At 40.0% G+C, this 27,065-nt stretch overlaps 1 long non-coding RNA gene across 1 annotated transcript; it reads right to left on the minus strand.

Moving 5' to 3' along the window:
- Window positions 1-5,382: 5,382 nt before the first annotated feature.
- On the minus strand, window positions 5,383-27,015 carry LOC148110359 (uncharacterized). Its single transcript, XR_015723745.1, has 3 exons — window positions 26,889-27,015; window positions 17,628-17,773; window positions 5,383-5,940 (listed from the first exon to the last, which is right to left on the minus strand). It is a non-coding gene; the product is annotated as an uncharacterized LOC148110359 (long non-coding RNA).
- Between the last annotated feature and the right edge of the window lie 50 nt (window positions 27,016-27,065).

A 27,065-nucleotide genomic window follows, 5' to 3' on the forward strand; every position in this document is an offset into this window, starting at 1 on the left:
AATTAGCTGAGGCTTGGACATGGGTCACGGGAGCATGTTCTGCTCACTTCAGGGACCCTCCGTGTCTAAAACTTGAGACATTGTACTTGTAATAACTGCATTATTGAATAACTTTACATGCAGAAACACTACGCGAGGCTATCTTTCCACTGTCACAGAAGGCCATTTTCCTCTGGGTTCCTCATTGTGATGCTTTCCTGCCCCATTGTGCAAGTTTACCATGGAGGCTTCGAGGTGAACTTTCCCCTAGGGGACAGTTCTCAGACCTCACCCGGGTTTGTTCTGCTTGTTCAGGTCTGTTCGTCTTTATTGGCAGCTCTGGGGCAATCTGGGGTCGAGGCGGAGAGACACGAGAGGTTGGACATTGCAATGTAGTGACGTGGGCCTCCTTCTCCACAGAGCTACCACATGTGTAAAGGAATCTGGGGAGGCGGGGGTGGCGGGAGGGTGTGGGAAGCACGACGTCGTGGCCAAGCAGGGGGCTGTGGTACGGATCACACTAAGGGGCATGCTTTGTGATTTCGAACACTGTGTGCCCTGCACTGTTTCTGCAAGCTCAAGGGCTACAGGAACAATGTGGATCCCCCTCGGATTCCTGGCTCCGACGTGATGACAAAAGCTCAAACAGCCACGGGGGTCTATTTTTTCTTAATACATATTATTTAACTTTTGCAGTTTGACTACTGTAAGTAGATGCCATAAAGGAATTTTCAAAGATGTGAGTGGGAGCTGTGAACACTGGAAACTAAAGAATCAACTCACATGCTTAACAATTCTATTCTAAACAACCGAGAAGGTGTTTGGAAAGGAACATGTAGCTCTGCTTTTAAATTGCCCAATTTTCTATAAACATATAATTTTATTAATAGTCCACATGGCTGGACTGTTCTAGCAACAATGTCAACCGCACTGGGCTGATTCTTCCCCTAAATGCACTGCACTCACTGAACATAGGACTCAGGGAAGAAGGACTAAGAAATCTCTGTGACTAAGAAATCTCTAGAAATTTTTTATCCTTTCCAGGAGCCCCATGGGGAGACAACCTACAAAATCATCCCAAGACTCCTATCTTTTACAAGGAAGTATGACACGATCTCTGAGCTGGAGGAAAAGAACTAATGTAGGCAATGCAAAATAAAGGCACTTCTGGTGATCAGTGGTTTTCTAAAAAAAAGCTGTCAATTAAATATCAGAAATTTTGTGTGTGTATGTGTGTGTGTGTGTGGGCATGTGGGCATGCACACACGCACCAGAGGACTTATTATAGAGAAAGCTTTGGATGATCTTTTGTTAATACAGAGGGTCTTTCACGGCATAAAGCTCCATTTTTCTGCTCTGGAAAATTCGTATTAGCCTGAATTTCTCTTTTGTGTCCAATACCAAGATACATTTACAACTGTGTCTCCCACTAACAGATGGTAAACCTGAAGGACGAAAAGGTTATGTGGCTTAATTTTAGTTACATACTTGCTGCCACTGTCTTTAATTTTGTTGTCTCTTGGGGAATTGGTAGGAGGGCAGTTACCTGGGCCTTTCCCCTCGTGCTTTCTGTCCCACCAACACAGCTTCCGAGTCATGATTGACATAGTGACCCGGAAGGACAAGGCTACTTCTCCACGTTGGGGGATCTTCTCACTCCTCTAAGCAGCTCCAGTTCCGTGCGGGCTCGTCAGATTGCAGAACGTTGCTGAGGCAGCGCGGTGGGGGGGTCACGTGTGAGAGCTCTGACTCAGGTAGTCCAGGATTAACTGGGCTTTACCCCTTGAAAGTTGTGGAACCTCGATCTTGTTTTACTTAACTTTTCTAAGCCTTGGTTTCTTAACCTTGAAAACGAGGCAAATAATAGCAGTTACCTTATCAGGTAGGATTGAATGAGGTTATTCATGAGGTCTTGATGTGGTCCACTCACTGGTGAACTGCTGCTACCCCTCTGATCTTTTCTCCACCATAGTCCTCCTCTCTCACTCCACTCCAGGCACGCTCAGCTCCTTCCCATTCCTTAAGCAAGCTAAGTTCACCCCCTTCTCAGGGCCTATGCATTTGCTGTTCTCAATGGCAAAAACCCTCATCCCTGATACCTGGATGGCTCAGGTCAGGAGTCCATTGCTCAAACGTCACCTTACCAGAGAATTCTATGGTAGGGGGAATAATGTCCCCTCCCCAAAGATGATGATGTCCCAGTCCTTGGAACCCACAGATATGTTACCTTACATGGCAAAATGGACTTTGCAGCTGTGCTTAAGTTAAGGATGTTGGGATAGGGAGATTATCCTGGACTATCTAAGCGGGCCTACTATAATCACATGGTCCTTATAAGAAGGAGGAGTGAGAGGGAGAAGAGGGGGATTTGAAGATGTTGTGTTGCTGGCTTTGAAGATGGAGGAATGAACTAGGAGCCAAGGAATGCAAGTAGCCTCTAGAAGTTGAAAACAGCAAGGAACTACGGTCTCACCTAGAGCATCTAGAAGGAATGTAACTCTGACGATCTATTTTTGACTCTGACCTCCAGAACTGTAAGATTATAAATTTGTGTTGTTGTACACCATTAAGTTTGTGGTAACTTGTTATAGCGGCAATAGGAAACTAACAGACATTCTCTCGCTCTCTGCATGCAATTGCTCATGTCTGTTCCCCTACACCCATCCCTTGCTGTTCTGCTTACAATGCTGGATTGACTTTCACAGGCTGATTATCACCTGATACACGTTTGGTTGTCTTTTTTCTATCTCACCTTCCTAGAGCGTAACCTTGAGAAAGGGGTCTGTGTTTTATTCACTGTTTGTGCCTTGATTCGAAAAATGCCTGGCACATAGTGGGGGCTCAGTAAATAGTTCTTGGATGAAAAAAGCCTAGCATGAAATAATCCTCTGCAACTTTTGGAAATTGATAACACATCTGCCAGTGTAGAACTTCTAAACAGTGAGCTGCAGTCCCATTGCTAGGTCTCTAAGGAGTTCCAGTGTGCCTGACATACTCCTTCCCTGGGCCCTTGAGTTGGCAGGTGGAGTACCCATGCCTATTTATCCAAGTATGTCATGCAAATATTATCCTGTTCTTTGTGTGGCATAATTGAAAAGGATGTCATAAGGCTTTTTTGAGGGCATTGACATGACTACCCTGCAAAAATCAGAGCTCCTTTTCTGAGAGCCACGAATTCCGGAACATAGTTGTATCCTGAGCATGAAGCAGGTTTTAGTTTAAAGGAGATGTCAAGTGATAGCCCTCTTTTAACGTGAAATCCAGTTTTAGGTTGGGAGTGACTTCCTAGAGTAGAATGCCTACTACTAATAGTAAACATGAACCCAAGGGATGAAACTTCAGCCATGGCTTCCATTGGGCTTTTGGGCTCCTGCTATACCTTTAGACTCAGCTCCGTTACCTCTGCTATCTCCTCACTGGAAATGTCCATATTTCTTGGCTTGCAAGGCCGTCTGTTTCACCCATATTGACCAGCTATTTAAAACAGATTTCCTGTCACCGATGCATGGATTTTTCTTCTTTGACTTTTTTCTTATTACCTCAAGTGTTGCAAGATTATTGCTCATTAACCATTTCATTGTTCTAGTCCTACTGTCTCAGGAAGAGCTGACTGCTCTAATAATCAGAGCTGTTCATTCCTGGAATTTGCTGAACCAAGCATCTATGCTGAGGGTGAGTGTGCTTTTGGAGAAATGGGGCTCATGGGATGAAAGCCATTTAGGGTGGGCCTTCTATTTTGATTTGCTTACTCATTCATTGATCTATTAATTCAATCAATAGTTATTAAGAATTGCCTATATGCTGGGCCAGGGGATAAATAGAAAACAGGATAGACACTATCCCTGCCACAATTAATGCAACAGGCCAGAGAAAGAGTTAGACATTGACAAGGAATGACAAACATGTTGAATCTACAAAGGAGAAAACCAAGATTCTAGATGGCCCTAGAACCTACTCAGTATTCAACAATTGTTTAATGAATGGCTCCTACATATGAAAGGCATTTTTTAGGTACTGGGAATTCAACAGTGAATAAGGCTACCAGAGTCCCTGGCCTGGTGGAACTTACAATCTAGTAAAAGAAAGACACACAACAAATAAACAGATAAATAATATAATGTCAGTGAATGATAAATATTATGAAAAAGATAAGAAAGAACGATGAAGGGAATGGTAAGTGGGTAATTCTAGAAAGCCATTCTGAGATTACATTGGAGTTGGCTTCCTACTTCTGGAAGGAACCTCATCTTATCAGGCTTCCTGGGAAGTAGCCTTTGGAGCAGGAAGGATATACAAGGATGTCCCCAAATCTTCAGGTAGCCTTGCAATTGTCCGTTTATGATAGGTTTTCTACACAACCTGGAAATACTAGTTTCCATTAATACTCTCTAGGAGTTTGTTGAATCCTTTTCTGCCCACACAGTAATTACATAATACACAGTAATTCAGCTTCTACAAAAAGCTATGGGGTAAATTTTCAAAATCAACAGTTACCAGATAGCTGGTAGGAAAGAGTAGAAAACTAATTCGGAGGGGAAAAAAGAATTAAATCTGGGTATATCGGGGCTTAAATGAGATGTACAATGTTGATCTATTGGCAACCTTCTAGCCTAGGCAAATTTTTCTCATGCCCATTTGGGGATAAGACTGAGTGCGTGGAATCATTGGCAAGAGGGCACTATGATGAACGTGCAGTGGGTTTAAGGTTGACCAAAGAATGGATATTCATTGAGTATCTACTATGTGTATGGCTATAGGCTATAGAACTAGCAACTGGAACCGGGAGGCCTTTTCTCTTGTTGCTTTTCTCCACCTGAAATGTACTTTTTCATACCTTGTACCTCTGGCTAGTTCTATTTGTGCATCAGAATCCAAGATAGATATCATCTTACATATGCCCTTCTCAGAGCAATGTCTCCCCAACCAAAGTAAGATTCACTCATTATGTTACGTTCTAGGGTTCTACAAACTGTATTTTTGCTCTTACCATCATACTTATAATTATTTAATTCATATCTCCTTGAGAGGAGGGCTGTGTCTTCTTCATCTCTGTATCCCCCAGGACTTACTTGTTAAATTATCTGGACCATCTGGCCTTTCTCTAGAAATTCTGATCCAGCAATGCTGGGTTGTTCTAGCAAGCATTCCAGCTGATTCTTATCATCAGGTAAGATTGAGAAATACTGGCCCAACATGTAGTTAACACTGAGAAGATATAATTGAGTGAATTAAAGAACTACAAATGAACAGAACTTCCTCTTCTCCTTTAGATCAGATAATCATCACATAAATACAATATTCCAAAATTATTTGTCAAGTTCAGTGCCTAATTTTGATGAAACTGGGAAAGGGCAAATATGATGAATTGTTCCAACTCCTTGACACGAATGGAGTAGATTAAGAAATGAACGAATAAACTAATAGTTGCTGCTGGAAATGAAGCTATTGATCAGTCATTTATTCACAACTTTATAACTTAAGCAGTGCTTCTCAACCAAGTGACCTTGCCTCCCAGGGAATCTTGGCCATGTCTGGAGATACTTGGTTGCCACCACTGGATTGTCACTACCAGTATCTAGAGGAGAGGCCAGGGACGCTGCTAAACATCGTACAGTACGCAGGAAAGCCCTCCTCCCCGAATAGGTATCTGTCCCCAAACATCAGTCCTGCTGAGGTTGAGAAAGTCTGCATTAAAGTCATTTGGAAGCTTGAAAAAAGAGTCCCGATGCCCAGGCCACTCCCCTAGACCAGTTCCCTCTGAATGTCTCAGGGGAGGAGCCAAACATCAGCATTTTGTGAGCAATTCCAGTGATCTCAGTATGCAACCAAGGCTGAGAATCTCGGAGAGTTTATAGGATGCCAGAAGGAGGAGTGCACTCAAAAACCTGGGTTTAAGTCCAAAGTTCGCCACCTGTTAGCCGGGAAATTAGGCACGGCACCTCCCAGTTTCTGTTTCTTCATCTGTAAAATAAGAATAACACCTACATCAGAGGGTTATTAGAGAGATTAAAGAGACAATGCATGCGACAGTACCCTGTAACTAAATATACAAAAGTAAGGTATCATTACTGTTCCCTGTTTGGGCCTCAATCCAAGTGGCAGAATTGAGTAATTTACTTGCTTAATACCACAAATACATTCTTGCATGCAAATCCATGCTTGTGTTTTTGCCTAAACTGTTCTACGTATGCCAGGGTGAGAAAACTCATATGCTCAGGTGATTTTTTTAATACAATGAAGTCTTCCTTTTCCTTTACCTTTTCTATTTGATGTGTTTGAATTTATACAAGGTTTTAATACAGCAATCCCTATGTCGTTTGAAAATAATACAAAGACCCCACGTGCTTACGTAGAGTGAAGCTTACAACATTGCTTTGGACATGGGTTGAGACTGATGAGTTCAGCCTGAGTCCTTGAGTACATGTTCCTTCCGAATGCGGCCCGGAGACCAGCAGCAGCCACATCAGCTGGGTGATTGTTAGAAACGCAGAATCTCACGACCTGTCCAGGTGGGTCAACATCAGTATTTTAATAGCTCCTGGGTGATTTGTAGGCATATTAAGACTACAGAAGCATTACTCTAGACAAACCTATGTGGGAAATTAGACAACTCAGTTCTCCCAAACATCAAGCACACAGCAGTCCCCTGTGAGCCCACATAGAAAGTCTATGTGGCTTTCTTGCTCATCTCAAATGAATTCAGACTGCTGCCAACTGAATGCATAGGGACACTTTCAATTTGTTACTTCTCTTTCCTTTGCCACCGCTGGGTTTTTAGCAGTCATTCTACGTCAGTAGGTAATGATCTTAAGAGTTTTCAGCAAAGTTTAGCCAGAAGATAATCACTATTTATTTTTGCTAGCCAATCCTTTGAAACATGTTATTTCTTTGTTTTCATTATTCAGAAAAATACTTTACCTGGCAATAGAAGGGTTAATTCACAAGCTGCAAAACTGGTTTCTTTTGTGCTGAGAAAGCTAGCTGGCTCATGGTTCTTGCTGAGAGAGGCAGGTAATCAGTATATAAAGACCTGTGATTGATGTGGCAGAACTTCAAAAGGTACATGGTTTATTTCTCCATGCAAGAGCCTACTCCCTGAGAGGCAGGCCAGGAGTGGGGCTAAATCCTCTCATCTGTGCCTGTGTCCCACCTGGTTCTTTTAATGGCAAATCATGTGTACCCTACAGTCCTACAGCGTCTCCTCCTTCAGATTCTCAGCATCTTCGTAAATGTTGTTCGTGTTGGTGGGGCAGCGTGTCCTAAGCCAACATTGGTACCCAACACTTAGACTCACTTTAAGTCATCTAGGAATTCTTTTCAATAATTCCTATTTCACCTTTTTTCGAAAGTGGCCCTACATTTGCAGTCATGGGAGTTATTATAAATTATATGCAGTCATTCAAATCCCCACCTAGGAAATTGAAGCAATGCTCAATTATTTGGTAGTCTGTTTGGAGAAAGAATCATTCAGATGTGAGAGGAAAGTATATATTTCATCTGAAAAAGCAAATCTGAATGTACTTAGTTCAGAAGGGAAAACACAGAGCCCTAAAGAAGAGTGGGGAGAAAAGTAAGATTTACCTTGTGAGGAATGGAGCTAAAAAATAGACTAGAGCTTTTAAAAAGTTGGTTAGTGGGAGAAGAGTTAAAAAAATAAAAATAAAAAAGTTTCAACCACTTGAGTTCCTTAAGAACTCAAACCCCTGCTTGAATTCCTGGCTAATCCATATTTTTTGAAACTATCATAAGGTGACCTCCTGTGTGATGTACATGAATTAGAGTTCTTACAGTCCAGTAAGCTATCAGCCTCCAAAAAGTAAAAAAAAAAAAAAAAAAAAAATTGTGATGTAAAAATACATTGCATTTTAAAGTCACTAACTTTCATCTTATTAATGTTAAATGTACCAAAATGAATAAGATATAACCTTAAAGTTACACTTGCGTTTGGCTTAAGGGCCTAGTTGCATCACTGTAAAGTCACAATTCATATAATAGTTTTAAAAATAATTATTAATAAATTCTATGAGGTCCTTTGAAACATAAATACATAAAAAGTGTCTCTTTTGAAGACATCTATTTTTACCTAAAAGAGACTGTCTTTTGGAGAAGATACTGAGGAGAAATTACTGCAGACAGTCTTGCCATCAAGAACTAAGGATTCTGTCAGGAGGACAACAATGAACACATTTGATCTAAGTAGAACATAATTTGTTTTTTAAAAAACTGAGTTTTTTATGTGTTTTTGCATGTGAAGAATGTTTTCAGAGAAAGGAAGGATCATGGTGGCTGGAAGCTTCAGAGTATGCTTAATGGAAGACACGGAATGTGAAGCTGGACATTGGAAAAATAAAGAGTAGCAGAGTTGGAGGGAGCATTTTAACACAGGGGAAAACGTGTGAGAACATAGAGACAGACGGGAGCTTAATGTCTATATGGTAGACCCCAACATGCTTTTCTAGCCCCTTTGTGCTTGTCTGTCTCTGCTTAGGATTCAGAGAAGTGAAATACTCTCCAAGCCTCCTTTGTGGCTAAGGGAGATCATGTGACCATGAAATTTAGTTCTGGATAATAAGTCATGTGAATAGAACTCTTCTTGGAGTTTCAGGCAAAGTTTTTGTTTTGTTGGTAAAAGGGACTGTTATAGTCTATACTAACCTCTCCCCTTTCTTTCTGCCTTGAATATTAAATATGATGGCTGGTGCTGCAGTAGCCATCTTATGACTATGAGGAAAAAGTCTAGAAAAATAAAAGGCCCTGGGGTGCCTGGGTGGTTCAGTTGGTTAAGTGTCTGCCTTTGGTTTAGGTCATAGTTTTGGGGTCCTGGGATCAAGCCCTGCATCAGTTCTGGCTTCCTGTTCAGTGGGAAGTCTGCTTCTCCCTCTTCCTCTGCCCCTTCCCCCCACTGGTGCACACACTCTCTTTCAAATGAATAATTTAAAAATCTTAAAAAAAAATAAATATTACGCCAAAATTATGAATTGCAAAGTCAAACCAGTTGCCACTCACTTCTCCATTTTTTATCATTTGAGAGGAAGAAAATTCATCCTTATTTGCTTAAGCCATTGTAGTCAAGTTTTTGATAAACTCAATTGTTCCCGCTATAATATATGAAGAAAAAAGTGAAAATTTTTATGTGATTGACACAGAAAGAATGTTATGGAGTGATAGAAAATAATATTGTCTTGGACAGGCTGGTTAGATTATGGAAAGCAGAAGAGTCTGTTTGATACCGTGGGCAAGCTAGGGAATATTATCAAGGCAGAGAATATAGAAGAGCAATTAGTTGGAAATTTTACCAATAAATTGAAAGATTATTCTGACAATAACGTGCAAGCTAATTTGGAAGAAGAATTCGAAGCAACAGAGCCATACGTTGAACATGCATCTCATATATGGTAAGATGTAAGGTACGTTTTACTCCTCACATTCAGGATTTGAGATAATTAGACCAGGGGTTGTGATTCCACATCCTATGCACGTGTCTCAGTTCAGGCTGCGATAACAAAGTACCATTGACTGGATGACTTAGAAATAACAGAAGTGTAGTTCCCAGAGTTCTGAAGCTTGGAAGTCTGAGATCAGGAAACCAGCGTGATCCGGTTCTTGGTGACACTCTGCCTCGCAGGTGGCTGTCTCCTCTCTGTGTCCTCACAAGGTAGAAGGAGAGCTAGCTAACTCTTTGGTCTTTTCTTATAACAGCGCTAATACCTCCCAAAGGCCCCACCTGCTAATATCATCACACTGGGATAAGGGTTTCCATATATGAAAGGGCAGAATAAACATTCAGTCCATCACAGAGCGGTATAGGTAAAGTCAGTGGGTTAAGATAAAAATTGCATGTAGTTAAAAACACCATGGAGAATCCTAGGAGTCAAAGCACAAAGCTTTTTGTGTTTGTTTTACTTTTTTGCTGTGGTCTTCCTTTCTTTAGTGTAGTGCTCAGCAATCTTTTTCCATAAAGGGCCAGAGAGCAAAGATTTTAGCTTTTACAAACTGTACGGTCTCCACTGCGCCTACTCAACTCAGCCGTTGAAGCGCCGAAGCAGCCATAGACGGTAACTTAATGGTCATGGCTGTGTTCCAGGAAAAGTTTATTTACAAAAACAGGTAGTAGGCTGGATTTAGGCTGCAATCCTTGACCAAGAGCATTGGAAACCAGTCTTCTTTAACGTGGAGAAGGGTCATGACATAAATTAAGGGTGGAGGCCTTATAGTTTAATTTGCTTAACATAGATATACATGAAAATAAACTATTTACATTGTAAATGGTTTTACGGATTTGCTATAATGTTTAGGGTCTTACTGATGAGTACAGTAGTTCTATCTAAGAACAGTACCAAAGGTCTTAAATCTTAAAGAATCATTAAATTCACTTCCAACTTCTAAAAATTTATTGTTTATATAATTTTTTATGCAATTCAAGATCGTGATTTTCCTCATTAACATAGTTCATTATTCCCAGGTAATGAATATCACAGAATGTCACAAAACTGTACCTCTTTTAAAATATTTTCTAATTCTAATTTTTAATTTTATTTTTTAGAATAATTTTCCCTGGTAATTTAAATATTGAATTCGACTTTCTTTCTTTCTTTCTATCTTTCTTTCTTTCTTTCTTTCTTTCTTCTCTCTCTCTCTCTCTCTCTCTCTCTCTCTCTCTCTCTCTCTTTCTTCAAATGTTTTATTGCTGGGACAGGCTAGGTGATGCTGTTGTAAAAAATTACTGCCCACGTCTCACAGCAACACAACAAGCCTGTCTTCTGGGAGGCACCAGGCACTGCTCATCCAGGTGTGACTCAAGGATATACCTTGTAGCTGTGCCGAGTGGAGTTGTTGACTTCTACATCCCTGAACAAGGGAAAGAGATCATAGCTGTTCTCTGTGCTATGGCCTGGATGTTGTATGTATCAATTCTATTTACAGCCAAGTTACCAGAACTAGTCATTTGACCCCAAACTACCCATCAGGCAGAGAAATGCCATCCTCCTGTGTGATCAAATGGGACTTAGAGAACATAGCATTGTCTCTGCCAAACTTTCATTCTATTGTGTAAAAGGCCATAAAAGAACCAGTTTATAGAACTTGGTTGAGGTTTAAACTTTATGTAGACGAAATATTCAACGTAACATGTAACAGCACATGGAGACATAATATAAGCCCTATAAAAGGTCAAAGGTTATTACCCAGTTTTGTTCCTTAGTTTAGATAGCTATTGTATCTATCTTGATGAATCGCCAAAGGATTGGTGTAAAATTAGGAAACCTGTACTGTAGAATGAGAATTCTGTTCAGACGTTGTTATTTGACCACCACAAATGATACATATTCCAGTTCATTCCCTATAAGGATTTAAAGATCATCCTTAGCCAGGCATAGTTAAGAGAACACCCTTTGTTCTGGGTCATCTTTTTGTTTTACCCCTCAATTCCATTAATCCAGTTGGAAGTCTCCCACCATTACTATCATCACTGATCACAGTTAGCACGGTGCTGCTTTTTCTTTAAATGAGAGCCTTTATTGCTATTTGCTATTTACATATGAACTATGTAAAATTGGCTGCCTGCTTTGCGTAGGACTCCAGAAGTAGCAGAATGTTACCATCATTGGTCTGTTCCCTGGAATCTGAGCCTTGGCACTCTGTAAATTTACCCTGGGTTTGCTGGCGGGGTTGAAGTTATATTCAGTTCCTTTAGGCTCATGATTCTCACCAGGGAAGCCTGGTTTTCTGGGTTTGTAGGTGGAAATTAGAATCCCTGAAGGTATGGGCAGTGTGTGTAGTAAGAAAAAAACATATTTAGCATAACAATGCAATTTTATATTTAAAAAAATAAGTGCTTTTATGCTGAAACTCTTACAAGTAAAATTCAACCACCTTCTTGGCTGCTGGAAATATACAAATGTTGGTGACTTTCAGCAGGGTTGGAAGGATGCATTTCTGAATCAGCAGGAGATTGGATTTTTGCATTTATTAAAAAGCACATTGGGTTTAAATGTGGAAACATTTTTTTATGATGGGAAAAGTTAAAAATACATCCTTCACTGAGCAGTAAAAAGAAACCCATGGCATGACTGGGAGATCTGAGGGCAAGCAGGTCAAAAGGTAAGAATTCAGAGCAGTGGGTAAGCGACTAACATCAGGGCACTAAAAATACCTCTAGGAAATCCTTAGAAATATAAAAAAGGGCCCTGGACATACCTGGTGGTATGGGATGGAGCTCACATTATTTCATTTGGATGTTAAAAGAAGGTGAGCAAAGTTGTCATCACTAGAATTCCATTTGTTTGAAGCATAACGTGATCTTTGCATGGCTAAAATCGCAAGTTTTTTTAAAAAATCTAATTAATTTAAATTTTATTTGGGGGGGGCCTTGGTTTTATCTACAAAGTTAAAGAATGGATGAGAGCCAAGGTCTCTTCCATTCCAAAATTCTGTCATTTTCTGAGACGTTACCCCTGCAAACACACACACGTCAAATCTATCAGCCAATATTTATCAATCCCATATAATGATCAAAAACATTACAGGGCAAAGTTTCATAGGTGTTGTAAAACAGGATACAGACTTCCCTATCTGCGAGGAGCATACAGTCTATTTGGGAAGACAGGATATAACTGTAAATAATGCAAAAAGTACATACTTTTCTATTAGAACAAAGATAAGCAAAATATTGGCTCATTGCGGGACAAATCTGGCCCAACATCTATAGCGACTCTCACATTGCACAGAGCAGAGCGGAGTGGTTGCTACGGTGTATATGCTATCTGCCCACACGCCCAAAATATTTATCACCTTGCGCTTCATGGAAAAAGTCTGCCAACTCTTTTTTTTTTTTTTTTAAGATTTTATTTATTTATTCGACAGAGATAGAGACAGCCAGCGAGAGAGGGAACACAAGCAGGGGGAGTGGGAGAGGAAGAAGCAGGCTCCCAGCGGAGGAGCCTGATGTGGGGCTTGATCCCATCACGCCGGGATCACGCCCTGAGCCGAAGGCAGACGCTTAACCGCTATGCCACCCAGGCGCCCCAAGTCTGCCAACTCTTAGAATAATCAAATAATGTCACAAGGCAAAACGGGATAGATTCCAAGCAGATAACAGGACAAAGCTATCGGAGTTGAGATAAGAGGACCAGCCTGGGAAAGCTTCATCGGGTCCCAGCATCCCAGTTTATTGAGACAAAGAAGAGGACAAGGAAACTCCAGTTTCTATTTAAAAAAAAGGGGGGGGGGGGAATGGGAGATCCTTATAATTAGTAAGAAAATGCTAAATGTAACTACATATTGTTTTTATTATATCCTTTTCTTATCATTTTTACTCTCCTGGCCCTCAAAATAATTAATTTGGGAAAATCTAATCCTTTTAAATACTCTTCAGTGTTGTTCCAAAATCAACATTGATTAAAAATTCACTACCCCCTCTGGAGAAGCAAGAAATATTGCCACCTTGATACTTCTAATAAATGAAAATTTGTGACTCACTCTAAAGATAATTAGAGGAATATATAAATGAGTTCCAAGGGAAATTAAGACAAGAAAATGTGGAGTTTGAAATCAAATATCAATATTTATTGTATTTCGATTGAGAGATTTCTATTACTATCTGTCCTTAATTCATAGATGTATTTTATTAACCGCTGTAATTTTAACAAATGAAAATACCTGAAGATAAATGGTAATTGCTACATATTCAGGGTCTAATTATTTTCCAGTTCAGGGTCGAACTTTGCTGTTGTGGTAAAATAATTACATTTACTTTGACCCCTTGAAGCATTTGTCAATGCCTCTGAGTCCTTTGGATGCTGTGGGAATCATACTTTGAAAGACCCTCACCCAGACCTGCTCTCCCCAGAAAATGCCCCATGTTCCAGAACTTTTCTAGCTCTTACCTCTGCCTCAATCCAAATTCATTTGCTTCGTGACTTGTATCCTGGGGGCCTTGCTAGCTACTTAAAGACAATTAGATGAAAATGAGTTAATACACCTTTTAGTAAACATCTACTAGTGTTGTGATACAGGACAAGGAAGAACTCATTCACTCCTGAAACTTCCTGTGCTTGGTAACATGCTAGGCCCTGGCGACACAAAGATGGATATTAGCTTGTGAGTAGCTTGCTGTCTTCAGCAGCGGGCTCTAAAAGGTGGTCCCCGAGTGATCTCCAGATGAATCTCCTGGGCTGCTGATTAAAATATGCAGCGGTTTAGCCTCCAAAAGGGGCTTATTCAGTAGAGATACCTGTGGAGGCTACTTAGAATGCACATCTTCAGCATGCTTCCGTTATCCTATACTTTAAGACGGGGAGGAGATGATTCCTGGATTTAGGGCATCAATCAACCAGAACACTGGCAGCTATGGCCAGATTTGACTTGCAGATATGTTTTAAAATTGGAAAATTTCACATAAACATTTGATTTCTTCCATCTCTTGAAAAATAAGGAGATCTGACATTGCTGCATTTGTGTTTCTTGGTTCAGTTCAAGGATATATTCCCCTTTAGTTGGACAGAGCCCGTGCCTTCCTGTTGGCTCAAGTCCACATTCTCTATTGCCTTAAACCCTGGGCCACCCTTATTCAGATATCCCACATACCTGGCTCTTGGGAATCATTTGAGTTAATGGCCTGGGATCTAGATTCCAGTGGATAGTTACATATTAAAAAATTTTTTTGGTTAATGTTATCCCAGTATATATGTGCTCCAGGTAGGCTGGAACTTAATTCTATGCGGAACCTCTGGAAGGCCTCAGGAAGTGGACGTTCTAGGTTCTAGAGCAGAGAGTGGGCAAGACAGTTGGGACAGGTGTTCCCTTTCTGTCTCCTGGCCAGCATAGGTTTAGTTTAGGCTGTTGAACACAGGTAGCAGGAAACAGAATTGAAATCACCTTGTTTCTTTCTAAATCTAGCATTTCTATAGCAATTGTCACCATGGTATCTTGATGTGTTCTGACAGGGGAAATTTTACTTTTATTTAAAAAAAATGTGGTAATAAGGGAAAGAGAAACTCCTCCCATGCCTTAACCTTGGAGGCATTTCCTTAACTAAGAGCTCAGAAATATGTGTGTGTACAGGACAGAAAAGCTTCACCATGGTCTGAGCCAGCCAAGGGCTGGTGGTATTTCTTAATGATGCAGTAGCAGAGGTCCAGCTGAAAGATCCTTGAACCTGAGGGCTGGAATATTCCTCAAAGTCATAATACTCCTCGTGTAGCTCTTTTCAGCATTTGAGGCACTTGTACATGTTAATCTCATTCAGTCCTCACGACAACCCTGTGAAGTAACTATTGAAATGGTCGTTCCCTTTTTATTTTCTTCTTTTTTTTTTTTTAAAGATTTTATTTATTTATTTGACAGAAATAGAGACAGCCAGCGAGAGAGGGAACACAAGCAGGGGGAGTGGGAGAGGAAGAAGCAGGCTCATAGCGGAGGAGCCTGATGTGGGGCTCGATCCCATAATGCTGGGATCACGCCCTGAGCCGAAGGCAGACGCTTAACCGCTGTGCCACCCAGGCGCCCCGGTCGTTCCCTTTTTAGAGTGAGGAAAAGATAGTCACGTGCTTCAGGGCAAACGGGTCTTCTATTTATTTATTTATTTTAATTTTTTATTATGTTATGTTAGTCACCATACAGTACATCCTTAGTTTTTGATGTAATGTTCCACAATTCATAGTTTGCGTATAACACCCAGTGCTCCATGCAATACGTGCCCTCCTTAATACCCATCACCGGCCTATCCCAATGCCCCACCCCCCTCCCCTCTGAAGCCTTCAGTTTGTTTCCCAGAGTCCATAGTCTCTCATGGTTCATTCCCCCTTCTGTTTACCCCCCCTTCATTCTTCCCTTCCTTCTTCTACTGATCTGCCTATTTCTTATGTTCCATAAATGAGTGACACCATATGATAATTGTCTTTCTCTGCTTGACTTATTTCACTTAGCATAATCTCCTCTGGTCCTGTCCATGTTGCTGCAAATGTTGGGTAATCGTTCTTTCTGATGGCTGAGTAATATTCCATTGTATATATGAACCACATCTTCTTTATCCATTCGTCTGTTGAAGGGCATCTCGGCTCCTTCCACAATTTAGCTATTGTGGACAATGCTGCTATGAACATTGGGGTGCATATGGCCCTTCTCTTCACTACGTCTGTATCTTTGGGGTAAATACCCAGTAGTGCAGTTGCTGGATCATAGGGTAGCTCTATTTTTAACTTTTTGAGGGACCTCCACACTGTTTTCCAAAGTGGCTGTACCAACTTGCATTCCCACCAACAATGTAAGAGGGTTCCCCTTTCTCCACAATCTCTTCAACATTTGTTGTTTCTTGCCTTGTCAATTTGTGCCTTTCTTTTCTTTTCTTTTCTTTTTTAATTTTTGCCTTTCTAACTGGCATAAGGTGGTTTTCAAGCTATACTACAAAACTGTGATCACCAAGACAGCATGGTACTGGCACAAAAACAGACACATAGACCAATGGAACAGAATAGAGAACCCAGAAATGGACCCTCGGATCTCTGGGCAACTAATCTTTGACAAAACAGGAAAAAACATCCAGTGGAAAAAATACTGTCTCTTCAATAAATAGCACTGGGAAAATTGGACAGGTATATGCAAAAGAATGAAACTTGACCACTCTCTCACACCATACACAAAGATAAACTCCAAATGGATGAAAGACCTCGGTGTGAGACAGGACTCCATCAAAATCATAGAGGAGAACATAGGCTGCAACCTCTTTGACATCAGCCACAGCAACTTCTTTCATGACACATCTCCAAAGGCAAGAGAAACAAAAGAAAAAATGATCTTGTGGGACATCATCAAGATAAAAAGCTTCTGCACAGCCAAGGAAATGGTCAAAAAAACCTAAGAGGCAGCCCACAGAATGGGAGAAGATATTTGCAAATGACACTACAGATAAAAGGCTGGTATCCAAGATCTATAAAGAACTTCTCAAACTCAATACACAGGAAACAAATAATCAAATCAAGAAATGGGCAGAAGATATGAACAGACACTTTTCCAATGAAGACATACAAATGGCTAACAGATGAAAAAAGTGTTCAAAATCAAACAGGTCTACAGTTTAAACGACGGCCACTGTTTTTAACTCTTATTCAGCCTAGACCACTGGAGGAGTGGAGCCCCCTGGAGTTGTGCAGTGTTGCATATGGGATACAATGCAGGCATAAATGAGTCATGAAACAAGATGTGTGCAATTCGTGGTAGGCTGGCTATAAGTGCTCTTTTTGTCAAACTCATTAAAGTGTATTCAAAATGAAGTGAATGAGGTGATATAGAAATGACCTTGCATCTGATCTCATTTTTCAGTAACCCCCCCCAAAAAAGAAAGAAAAGAAAAAAGCAAACTTCAGAACTATGCCTATCATTAGGGACAAATTGCCTGAGATTACAGGTAACAAGCCCATATATTGGAACATTTGTACTGGGAAGCACCAAGGGACCCCTCACTGCCTCAACTCTGTCCATAACTTCTTCCCCTAGAGATGTGAGCTCACTCCAGAGCTGACCTGGCTGATATAAAGTCACTTGTGGGAGAGCAGAGGAAGAATGAGTTCATTCGGAACAGATGCTGTATTAGTTTGCTAGGGCTACCATAGCAAAGTACCATAGACTAGATGACTTTAACAACAGAAACTTACCTTCTTAGTGTTTTGGAGGCTAGAAGTCCAAGATCAAGTTGGCAGCGGGGTTGGTTTCTTCTGCGGCCTCTCTCCTTGGTTTGCAGATGGCCATCTCCTCCTCTTCCAGTTGGTTTTCCTCTGTGTGTGTGTCTGTGTCCCAATCTCTTTTTATAAGGATACCAGACATATTGGATTAGAGCCCTCCCTCCCATAACCTCATTTTACCTTAATTACCTCTGCAGAGACTCTATCTCCCAAATAAGTCACATTCTGAGGCACTAGGGGTTAGGACTTCAACAAATGCATTTTGAGGGGGACATAATTTAGCTCATAAAAGATGCTTACATTGACCTTTTTCAAAGGATTTCTGAATTGTTAGCATGCATTTTGATGGTGGATGGCAAGACACCTGCATTACTAGGTCTTAGACATGTTTTTAGTCCAAGTTTCCTCCACCGTTTTGATTAAATTAAAAAACACATATAATCTGGCTGGAATCACATAAACTACAACGTTTTGACTTAGGGATCATGAAGTTAAAACTCTATGGAAAAACAAGAAAGTAATGTAATTATAGGAAACAAGGAAGTAACGTAGACTAAAATAGGGCAGTGAACATTCTAGACAGCTGGAGAGTGCAAGCCTCAGTCTCGAAGGGACTCAGTGTGAGCACAGTGGTTTCAGATACTCTGAATTTCTGAGAGGTTGAAAGGCTGAATTTTTATATGAAATTCCCCAATTTTAAAATGTGGGCAATTATTCCCTTTAAAAAAGTAACATTGTATGAGTTAAAACATGTCTGCTTATTGGAATTAGCCCATTGGCTTAGATTAGGCTGAATTTAGATCTAATGGCCTGGACCAGTTCTACCTAATCCCTAGTGATATTTTTGGATCAATACTATGTATTATTTAATGAAAACATTTCCTTATTGAGTAAAAAGAGGTATGCTTTAAATGTAGCAATCATCAATTTGGCCGGAACTGACTTATAGGATACACCCCAAATTTCTCTATTATGACTTTTACAAGCACTTATGGAGAGTTTTTACTATTTAATCTAAAGTCTTAGAATACTTGATTTAAAAATTTAAAATGTATACAAAAGCGCTTGTTAGGACTGTTGTGTAGTTGTAGAATCATTTTAATAAATTCAATAAATTATTTCTGAAATGTCATGTGCATAAGGGTGACTTTACTCTTTAATAGGTACATGCGGGGCATGAAAATAGTAATGCACCTAAACTTACTAGGAGTTTATTGGGGGCCAAACACTGTCCTAAGTGCTTTAAATGAATCACTCAATTTAATTCTCTCAACAATCCTGTAGAGGCAAGAGCCATTATGATGCCACTTAACTGATGAGATAACTGAGAAGAGCACTTGCCCAAGGTCACACAGCTAGAAAGAGGCTCTTGGGGTTCCTGGGTGGCGCAGTCGTTAAGCGTCTGCCTTTGGCTCAGGGCGTGATCCCGGCGTTCTGGGATCGAGTCCCACATCGGGCTCCTTCGCTGGGAGCCTGCTTCTTCCTCTCCCACTCCTCCTGCCTGTTTTCCCTCTCTTGCTGGCTGTCTCTCTGTCACATAAATAAATAAAATCTTTTTTAAAAAAAAGAAAAAAAGAAAGAGACTCTTAATCATGGAACCCTGTACTTAACAGCTGCTCTACACTCTGTGTCCCGAGCTGTTTTGTTTTGCTTGGGGGATGACCCGGGGTAGCATTTGGGAATCTTTAACCTTCTGAGCATACCCTACTTGGCCTAATACATCTAAATTTCTATCCTTCTCCACCTCCAAAATATATGTTATATATAGGCACCATTTTATATAAATAGATCTTATATATTTACATATGTAACTCACTAAATGTCTCAAATTGGGTAGAAATTTTTATTTTAACAAGTATGAACTCTCCTTAATATCTATTTGAGTGAGCTTCTTAAATGATAGGATTCATGGGTAGAATTTCCATGGGAATTTCAGGAAAATTTTTTTAAAAAAATTATATGTTCATGTTCACTCACCTTTCACTGATAGGTAACATTTACTTCAATTATGAATTTAGGCAACAGACCATAATAGACCTGGGAGTACCTATGACTTTGTCTCAATAGGAATCACAGATCGATCAACTGATTGATTTTTAATTTTTTTTATTATGTTCAGTTAGTCACTGATATTTTTAAATCTCAATACAATTGTTACAGAGATCTGAAAATATCATTTATATTCACAGAGACTTCAAAATTACATTATTTATGGGCCTACCACTATACTGTCTTATTTCCTTATAGAAGAGAGAAGCACATCTATTCCTATGTTACAAAATTTTCTTTTTTTATATGCAGAATTTTGATCACTGGATTTGAACATAAGTAATTTTCTTTATGATGTCCTGTTTTGTTTTATGCATTTAAAATTTTTGTCTGAGAAGGAATCCCTAGGTTTCACCACAATGCCTAAGGGGCCAATGACACAAAAAAGTAAGTAGGTAGTAATATTCACTCCATCCATTTATTCACCTATCTTTCCATCCATCCATCCATTGGTTCCATTGAATTAATTTGACTAAATATTTATTGACTGCTTGTCATGTGCTGGCTCAGTGTTAGGTATTGCATGCTTGGAGTTTATGTTCTTCCTTACCCACCAATATTCACTTGACCTTGAAGTCCAGAAAACCTGCCAAAGTTTTCCAGAATGTACCAGAATCTTCACATTTGAGATGTGTTTGTTCTTTGAAAGACATCCCTTTGACCATCAGTCTCTTAACTAAGGGAAACCCAAGGCCATCCTCACTCTATTCTTCCTCTCCTTCTCTTTTCAGTCTCTCATTTTTCTTTTATTTTCTGAAAGCTGTCAGGCATGCTACTCCCTAGAAATAGGAAGCATATCACTGCATTTTTAAGACTGGTAATAGAATTCATACGTCTACTGCTGCAATGTCATCCTTTATTCCCAACATGGTTTTTCATGTCTGACTCTGGATGAGATAGCAGATCAGTGCCTGGATTCTGTCTGTCAATGGCAACTGGATAGTCTCAGCTGGGTTCCCCCCAGCACCAGGATGAGAAAATAAATAATACGGTCCTGGATACAATCCAGTTAGGCAAGGGAACATTAGGAAGTTTTGTTAGTTATAAACACTCCTTCTAAAAGTAAGCACATGTGGTTTTCAGTTCTAGTCATGACAGGTTACTTAGTATAGGGCCAATCCTCCTATTAAAAACAACATACATATGAAACGACTGGTAGAGGTGTTGGCAAGTCATAAATGTGGGCAGGACTTGAGGGGCTATGATTTTTGAGAGAAGGGTGAGAATGCGGGTAGGGAGCAGTTGGGGAAAAATGAGTTTTACTGGGCCAAAGAGATAAAGGTCAGGATTTGGGGGTTGCCAAAGCATGTGGGACTTGAAGGACGAAGTCCCAAAGAAGAAACTTAAGAATCCAAAAAAATCTGTACGTGATTTCCTCTCAAATTTTAGGCTAAATTCTAAGCTGAGTGTGTGCGGAATGAGACTCCAAGAAAGCCAACATAAAACAGCATCTGGGAGGCCAAGGAGCTGAGCAAAGATTTCATAAACAGGACGCAAAACACTAACCACACAAGAGAAAGACTGATAAATTGGATTGCATTAAAAGTCAGAACTTATGTTCTGATTTACAAGTTCATGAAAATATTTTCCTGTTAGAAGCTTTATTGCTTTGCCTTTCACATTTGAATCTATGATTTCATTTCTGTGTGTTTCTCTAGCTCTAAAAATGATTCTTTTACAGGAAATAGAGCTATACAATGTGGTTTTTCTAAGCAGGGTGCCTTTATCTACTGCTCAAGCTCCGGGGTCTGGAGAAGCTTCCGTTTGACTTCTCCCTTGCCCCTTCCTCAGATTTTAAATTCTGGAAAGGGGGTTCCCCATCACCATTCCAGGTGGTATCTATGGCCACATGGGGTGGGGGTTGAGGGCTGATCCAAGCAGAATATGTCAAGCAAAGGTGTCTCTTGACCCAAATGGCATCATCCCTTTTGGATGGTCAGTAGTCAGGAAGTAGAAGCTGAAAGCTGACAAAGTGGGGTCAGTAGCAGATCTGAAGGAAGGAAAAAGTAGCAGTAAAATACTTTCCAACTGAATTGATTCTTTTTTTTTTTTTCAAGGATTTTATTTATTTATTTGTCAGAGAGAGAGAGAGAGAGAACACAAGCAGGGTGAGTGGCAGGCAGAGGGAAAAGCTGGCTCCCTGCTGAGCAAGGAGCCCAATTTGGGACTCAATCCCAGGATCCTGGGATCATGATCTGAGCCAAAGGCAGACACTTAACCGACTGAGCCACTCAGGTGTCCCCCAACTGAACTGCTTCTTAACAATGAAGACGTTAACGCTGAAAGTGATAAATCATGAACATTAAAAGATGATGTAATGACAAAGGGATGTTGACTCTGATAGTAATGGTCAGTATATGGTTATTTCTGTTTTTCCATAAGGAAAAAGTATTGTATTGCTAGCATAAAACTACTTCAATGGTTAAATTTCTTTAATTGCCAGAATAAAACATTCCAGGCTACTTAAATGTTGATTTGGCAGTATTTTTTTTTTTTTTTTTTTATTCTATAAGTGACTTCCCCTTCCCTGGAATGAAATAGTAACATTAATGCTTTTTTTTTTCTTTCAGTTCTTGAATCATAAATATAATTAAGCCTTCAAGTCTAGCCATGACATTGTTTTATAAATATTGTGAATTAAATTTTATTTTATATTTGTTGGTTAATTGAATAACCTCTGCTATATATATTTATTTTATTTCTTTTCAAATAATGGCATCATATTTTCAGGCAATTTTAAGTGAGCTAAACTGATTTGAATTAAAAAACTTGCGGTAGACAAAAAAAAACTGTGTCATCAAGTCAGATTTGGGGTGATGTAAGATGGAATTTATGTCTCAAAAATTCCAAAGGGGGGCTCAGTCAGTTAAGAGTCCGGCTAGGTTTCCACTCAGGTTGTGATCTAGGGGTCCTGCAATGGAGGCCTGAGTCAGGCTCCACTCTCAGTGCCGAGTCTGCTTGGGATTCTCTCTCCCTCTGCCCCTCGCACTTGTGCTCTCACTCTCTCTCAAATAAACAAATCCATCTTTAAAAAAAAATTTCAAAGCCATTTGAAACTCTATTAATTTAGTGTACAGCTAGTTGATTATGATAGCCTGGAAAACGTTGATGCATGTGGCTTATTTCACATTTTTACATGGGAAACCTATACAGTCATGGCTTTTCTCCTGTATTTTGCATCATGAGTAAATCTTTGCCGAGTTGATCATAAATACCATCTGCATATTTATTAAAATTGAAAGGCATCAATAATTATTAATTCTTCAAACACTACATTTCCTTTTGAATTGAACATTACATACCCCATAGTGAAAAGAAAATGTCAGCTTTGGTTTTATAGCTAGCTCTACACCCCTAATCTGTTGAGAAAAGGGTCTGATCTCACAACCTATTTATATAGTTTTTAAACTTTCTAAGAAAAATAAAGCTTGTTATAATTGATGCCTAATGGTATAAACACCCCTGCTTTAGTGGTTGCCTAGTAACTACATACTGCAGGCTTGTGGGGCTGCTAATGAGGCTGAATAAACGGAAATATTCAGATCCATTTCCAATTCAGGTGTGGATGAGGGGCAGCAGTGGGCCAGAGTTCTTTGTTAAAATTGTTTTTCCATAATGGTTTTGCACTAAAACATCTTTTGCACTAGAACTTACTTTAGTAAATGACTTCTGCAGATAAGAGTTGAAACCAGCAAGTAATGGTTTAAGATTTTAAAAACATTCAACAGAACTGAACCAACGTTGCTACATTGTTCTCATCAGCCCCAGTTTCTGTTCTGAGTGACTGGATTGGGGAATATCGTTCTTACTGTACCTTTAACTCTTTATAAAACCTTCTTTTTGGGCCTCACTTTAGCATTGAATGACCAAATGCAGTTTCCAGCTAAAGGTGGTGTTAAAAGGGGCTGGGAGTGATTATGAGGATATATTTATGTTTGGCTTTGGCTTGCATCCTACCTAGCAGATTTAATTTCCTAATTATGTTTTGCTTTAGCTTAGGTAAAATTAGCTTGCATTCCCTTGGCACACACCGACTGCAGTTGGTGGAGGAGGCCTCCCAAAACCATAGGTTGTTGACAAGAGTGGCTAACTAGATTAGGATTAAATTTACTGAGCAAAATCCACAAAAAGCCTAAGCACATGTAGATAATGACAAGTTGACTATGAGGGAATGTAGTTAGGTCATATGAAAATTCATTTCTGGCGATGTCTTGGTTTCAAACACATGTGATAGATACAGGGCACTCAAGCTCATCGGCTCTCTTTTGTTAGTGTTCCCAGCGTCAAGATCTGGGGCTTTCTAGGTGGGTCACCATGGTGTAGACAGGGATAAACGCGGTCTGGAATATTTAAATTGTATAACCATAGCCTTGTGGATGCAGTCAGAAGTGATTTGCTCCTCAGTAATTTTGTCATTTGGCAATACTAAGACATGATAACATATGGTTTGCTCTTTGGAGCTCACATAAATGTTGTCATTTAACTGAAATAAAGAATTCTCTTACTGTACCAGGGAAACTGTTTTGGAATATGTGTATGTTCCTTTATCTTCTCACATGGAAGGAAGAAACCCTTTGCATTATTATATATAACTCTATGGGCTTTTGGTTTAGTGGGTTGGAGGATGTGGCTGGTGAGGCCAAGGCCATGGTTTAATCAGAAAACCACTTGGCTCCCCAACCACAGTCTGCATTCCTAGCTGCAGCAACCCATTTCATAGGTCTTAAAAGAGAATCTTGGAGTATAGCTCAGCACAAGCACCTCTATTCCAGGGTTCAAAACATAAATTATCTTAATCTGACAAAATAAATTCATTTGTCAGTGGGTCAGCCACACCATTATTTTCAGAGAAGAAGACAATGTAACTAATAGTTTTCTCTGTTTGCAATGTATTCAGTATCTCTCCTTCCATGTTAATGCTGAAAGAAATTTACTGATTAAAAATCATGGTTCATTTTTGTTATAGGAATTTCTTTTCTTCCTGCGTCTACTTCCACATCTTTTCCTTTCCCCTGCTTCTCAGAAATTTTCACTCTAGCCCTGGGATGTCTTTTTTTTTTTTTTTTAAGCTATTTAATGAAGCTTCAAAAGATTTAATTTCTAGAGCCATCAAGTCACTAGGCGGATCTATTTGGTCTGACTCTAGTAGAGCCTGTCTTTGTGAAAAGAAAGTCTTTCAGAAAGAGTTAATTTGCAGTCTCAATAGAGGTTAATTCTCAGGAGAGAATTTAAACCAGCAAGTGTCCCTCCCGGTAGAGAAGCAGCCCCAGGCTAGGCCACTGGTGAGGGAGTTAACTCTTTGAGTGCCACTTCTATGCAGTAGGGTAGGATATTCTTCAGTCCTTGGGAGGCAGTGGCAGCTTTAAGGTAGGGACAAAATGCTGTTTATTTTCCTTCCTAGGTCTTGGATTTGGCCCTTAGAAAATGTGCTAGTCTGTGATTTTTTTTATTTTAACTGTTTATTTTTTATTTCACCAAAAAAGGGAGGGGGAGAGGAGTGAGAGGTAAGAAATCACTCAAGGTTTGAATCTTTTGTGAAGGTTCTGCTTTAATTGTATTTAGACTCATAGAAGCTATTTCTTTCCAATGATGCTTTTTAAAAAAAATTGAACTGCATGTATAAAATAAATGGGAGTTGCTTCTCAGGGATATTGTCATGTCATATCCCTAGTTCTTACCACCTAAGTGAAGTTTATTATTTTATTTTATTTCTTTCCCTAGAAGGGAACCAGTTAATTTCTCTGGTAGTAATATCAGTGTTAAGAAAATTCATTGCCTTTTGATGTGTAAAAATGAATTTTGAAAAGAAGAAGGAATGTTTTGAGTTCAAACTTCAAGTCTTTACTGTCAGTTCAGCATTGAAGTTTTACTGTCAAATGCTTTTCTTTCATTGGATAAAGAGTCTAGTTATTCTAATATTGAGCAATTTTAGAGAGAATGATAAAAGAAATGATATAATGAACAGAGATGGAAATCAGAGGGTTCAGAGAGGGAGTCAAAGACAATAAATAAATGATTATCTCTGCTTACAGGATAACCTGGAGGTGATTTCTAAGCCCGTGACCCTTAACCCCAGGGTTCCAGGTGAAAGTTCTTTCTTGATGTAGACCCCTTCTGGGAAGGAACTTTCAACAATTTATTGATCCACCCTTTTCAGGTCCTTGAAAAGATTTTCTCTGTCCTGGTTTGTATCATATTTGGATCTACTTTGGAAAGTGAAGCAATTAAAGTGCCAAAACCTTTCATTAGGAGTGTGCCATTAAAAAAAAAAAAATGAGCTTTGATCTGTTAACCCTTGCACTGAACATTCCAGTCATTCATCTTCCAGAATTTTAAGTCCTGGATTTGGTTGTGGTTTGAATTTACTTTTTTGAGACACGGCTTGAATGCCTCCATTTGATTTTGTGCTTTCAACACATTTTTGGGATCTGGTGAATTGGGAAGGCCTGTACCATATGGTCTTGATAAGGTGATAGATTTTCACATCCTGGGAATTGGCAGGAAAGGGTAGGAACTGAATCAGATGTGGGAAGAGAAAATTAAGAGTTTGGGCCTAATTCATCTCATGGTAGATCTTCTGAGACCTACAATTCCCATAAAATCAATTTTTAGGAAAAAATTGTGTTGTCCCCACCTCATGGGGGTCACTTAAATTCTCTTAAAAGTAGAGAGCTTCCTTTTACAAGAATGGCACTTAACATTAGCCCTTCAAAAAATACCCCAGACTTTGGGTCAAAAAGCAAAAAACAAAAAGGCCCTGCTCCACCTTTCCTGAAGAAGAGGTGGTATAAAAACGAATAGGCCAACGGGCCGGGTGCCACGAAATCAAAGGTAGCAAGACACATTTTGACCTGGGAGTTGATGGTTTTCAGAGGACTCAAGGCAATGGTAGAATAAAACAAAGCCCGAAATATACATCAGAAGGGGAAAAACGCCCTGGTGGCAGTCTTGCAAAAAACCCCAAAACAACAACAACAACAAAAAACAAATCCAAGAAAGAAGAAAAGGATGCCTTATGTGATTCCTAGCGGTGGGATAGAGGGAGCTGAAGTGAAGGCTTTTCCTTGACCGTACAGAGAATTCAGAATCGGGAGGCCTGACATTTAATTCGGTTGTTCTGTTCCCCGCCGGCTTGGTGGGGACCGTGCCGGGAGAATCACCTACTGGGCTCTTTCTTTTCCTCACCTCGTCCGGGGCTTTGGGTCTCCCTTCTTCGCGCAGGTTGCTAGCCGGGCCTGGGCGCGTGCCCATTTCCCGTACCTCTCTCCACGCGCCGCTGATTGCCGGCAGCCGGGCGCGGGGCGGCGGGGCGGGGACCAGGCGGCGGCAGGCGGCGCTCCGGCGCGCAGCGGGTTAAGGCAG

Source organism: Ursus americanus, chromosome 3 (genome assembly GCF_024610735.1).
Source record: "Ursus americanus isolate L20-20 chromosome 3, mUrsAme1.1.p, whole genome shotgun sequence".
Taxonomy (NCBI): Eukaryota; Metazoa; Chordata; class Mammalia; order Carnivora; family Ursidae; genus Ursus; species Ursus americanus.